The following is a 4,061-nucleotide window of genomic DNA, read 5'->3' as shown; positions in this document are numbered from 1 at the left end:
TGCAGCACATTTGAGTGATATCTTGGCTCATAACTGTCTGAAGACTTTTTCAATAGTGTTGTGATCAATCTTGCGATGCTGAAAAGGGGTTGAAATCTTCCATCATGTACAAAAGAGCAAGCTTAAAGCACCCCAACATAGAGGCACGGGAGTAGTGTGGAGTTTTGATTATAAATACTTTATTGGTTACATGGCTTGTTCACCAAACATTTTCAAAAAACGGTTTTGATCCCGTCAAACCAAATCAGGAGGTAATTCCTGAGTCTGACCTTTTTAAATGCGTTCATTCAAGTGCGTGTGTGTCCTGCTTGGATAACTGGGACCGCAGGTGGTGTGTTGGCAGATGATGTGGATTTATTCAGAAATATGAACCCAAAAAGTTTTGATCAGAAACGCTCCAAAAGGCAAAAAAACAATCACAAAATAAAGGTAAACATTGTACAGTATGTTTTTGAGTTACCTGCCAAGACTGATTGATAATAATAAATTATGAACAAGCCATGTAACCAGTAAAGGCTTTTAATCAAAACTCTGTTACTCCTGCTGCTGCCTGAAGTTTGCCCTTATGTTAAAAGGTGCGTTTGGTTTTTTTACCTCTGTGGTACCGAATGTATAAATAACCAGTCAGATTATCTCTGCATTTCATAGACAACAGCTGCCAACCACCATCTTTGTGTTTTAAAGGGATATTTTGGGTGTTTTGAAGTGGGGTTGTGTGAGGTACTTCTCCATAGTCAGTGTATTACCTACAGTAGATGACGGTCAGCACGCACCCAGTTTGGAGAAACAGACAGGAGTTAAAGCACAGAACCAAAGCAATGTTTGTTTTTTTCGCCGCGTTACCTTGCCGTGAGAAAGCCCTACAGTCGATGTTTCCGACGGGGAACTGAAGCTGTTATCTATGCTTCCACCAAACCAACCCAAAAAAAACGGTAATTCTCCTTTGCAGAACATGGGAGTTGCTGGTCTACCGCTGCCTCGATTGGTTAGTTTGATGGTGTTATTGTGACTATGGTTAGTTCGAATTCACCAGCAACCCCCCCCCCCCCCGTGTCCTGCAAGGTAAAATTGCTGTTTTTTTCCAATGGAGTCTGGTAACTTTGGCGAGAGCATAGATGGATACAACGGCTTCAGTTCGCCATCAGAGAGGGCTGTCCAACAGCAAGGTAAAGCGGTGAAAATATTCTAAATATAGTGCACATTATTGATTTTTTTAGGTGAGCCTTCCTTTTAGGTGGCTAAAACATGTTTTGCTGCCGGCCCCGTCCACAGCAGGACATTGCTTTGGTTCCGTGCAGGAACTCCTGTCTGTTTCTCCAAACCGGGGGCCCTGTTAAAGACCCTGAACGACATTTTCTTATTCACTGTAGACGATGAAGCTCCCTACATTAACGCTATATATGTTCTGCTAAGAAAGCGCCAGATTAGAAATTTGTCTATTTGTCCTTTCTCACTGATTTTAACGGGGCTTGTGATGTCCTATATTTCTGTGCACCAATCAGAGTTTAGCAACACTTAAACATGAGATTTGCTGACAGTTATGTGGCTGTCAATAAAATACCCACAAAGTCCTGAAAAAGTGGATTAGGTGAGCTTTTGAGTGGGAAACTCTTGATGAATAATAATACCTACGGATTAATTATTTTTCTTACCTTTAACTTTGATTTTTGCTTATTTTGCCTTGAATCAATAGGCTTAAGAATTGAACCCAAGCTTTCAGGGGCTTTAAATGACTTGTAGATAATCACTGTGTGACACATTAAAAGTCAGAGGATCACCAAAGTTATTCTGATTAATCCTAAAGGGGAACATGTATATCTGCACTAAATTTCGTAGCAATCCATCCAATAGTTAAAACTAAAAAACACAAATGTCAACCTCATGGTGGCGCTAGAGGAAAAGTCAAACTCTGGAGATAATAAATATCTGTTCATGGCACTGCTAAAGAGTAGATTTACAGTTGAGTGTATCATATAGAGTCAGATCAGTCTCAATATTAATGAATGCACACAGGATTCACAAGTCTATTTTGTGATTTATATATAAATGACTCCACAAAATATATTTTTCAATGCACTAAATGTTATATATAAATGTAAAAAAAAAATCCACATATAAAAATAAGGTTCACAAATATATTCCTGATGCACATAAATATTTTTTGTTTTAAATAAATTTAATAGAAATACATGTAATAGAAAACCACAAATATATATATTTAAACATATTTGCATTTTTCATCAAAAGCATTACACAACTATTACATTTATTTAAAACAAGAAATATTTGTGAATCAGAAATATATTTGTGAACCTTTTTCTTTATATTTATATACGATAACTATTTTTGTGTGCATTGAAAAATATTTATTTGTGCAGTCATTTATATATAAATCATAAAATACATTTGTGAATCCTGTGTGCATTCATTAATATTGAGACTGATCTGACTCTATAGTATTATAGTGAAACAAAAAAAACACCAAAACAATTAAAAGTACATAAAATGTCATGTTTATTTTGTTTTAAGTCATATTTTACTTAGCATTGTAAATCTATTTTCAAATAGAAAGCATTCTATACAGCATCAGGCAGGAAATGTCTCACTTTTTACACATTTGCTGTCTCTTTTTGATAAATAGAGGGAAGAGGCGTGTTGGGTCACGCTAGCACGCTGTGGTAGTCTGGTGGATACACGGTTATATTTAGTGCAGTTATTGCATTACAAAGCAACCATCCCAAAACAAAGTAGTGCAATTTTTTTTTTTTTTTTTTTTTAAATCTACTCACACAAAAAAGAGGAAGTCCAGATGGTCTAAGGCGTTTAAAGTTTTTCAATGTTAGGCTTCGTATTGCATACAGAATAAGACAGAGGAAATTAAATTATAACCCTTGTAAAAATTGTGCTTCATAAATTGAAAAACCTCAACTGCTTTATCAGTTGCTAAATTGGTCCGCTTTGAAAAACATACTCTGCCAAAAATATAATGAACATAGCTAATTGGTGAACTAAATCATGCAGGGATTTAATAATAATAATTCATTCATTTTGATCACAAATTAAAAATAAATCATAGGTCTGATCTGGGACCGGGACAGTTTTGAAGTGAGTGACTTTTAAAAGCGCGTCCACCCAATAATTGTGGAGAGAGAAAAAAAAATGTCCCCAATATTAATGTTTGTGGATAAATAAAGTGATGCATTCTGATTAATTTATTTTTTAGTAATAGTGTTGTTAGTGGTGTGAGGAGTGAGTAGCCCCAAAGACAAGACTATCACTACAAGACAACGAGAAGAATCAGAATCAAATGCATTACTGAAATACTTAACTGTAAAAAGAAACAATCAGATTTCATGCAACACTTGCATAGAGTTTTTTTTTTTTTTCAATCATGCTGATTTTTTTTTTTTTTTCATCTTCAAAATATACAGAACACTAGATAGAGATACCTGTGAGACATGGAAGCAGTAAACCAGTAACCCCTAAAGCCGGCTGTTAACAGCGTCGACCCCTCCTTTGTGACGCGGGTCGCTGCTCGTCACGTCCAAACTCCTCATCGGCTCGCAGACTGATAATGGTGCAGGAAACTAGAATGACATCGTGTCGCGGGTGCTACGAGTCCTTTCGGGAGCACGACACATTCGTGGGGGCTGAGCGCGATGAGTGTGCAGGACTTACACCTGAGGATCTGCTTTGATAAATCGAACTGCAGTACGTGAACGCAACGTTTGGCAAAGACATACAAAGGTAGGGGGGAGGGAAAAGTGTAGAAACTGTGGATGCTACAATCAATAACGTGCTACAATCGAATTACAGGGCGATCGGTTGGGGTTTGGAGACTGGAGACGCCGGCTGGTGGCGCTGGAGGTGCAAAAAGGCATGCAAGCGTACATTCTCTGAAGATCTGGAGAGGAGCCGCAGCGTGTGCAGCATGTGCTTGATAATAAATGTGAATGATTCGATGTAAACAAGCAAGTTTGGCAACACCCTTTTAAAAGATCCCTTTTCTTAGTTGTGTTTACATTCTCTGTGCCCGTTTTTAGATTTTTTTTCTTCCTTAG

This window comes from Sebastes fasciatus, chromosome 8 (genome assembly GCF_043250625.1).
Source record: "Sebastes fasciatus isolate fSebFas1 chromosome 8, fSebFas1.pri, whole genome shotgun sequence".
In the NCBI taxonomy this organism is placed as follows: Eukaryota; Metazoa; Chordata; class Actinopteri; order Perciformes; family Sebastidae; genus Sebastes; species Sebastes fasciatus.
This window is presented reverse-complemented; position numbering follows the sequence as displayed.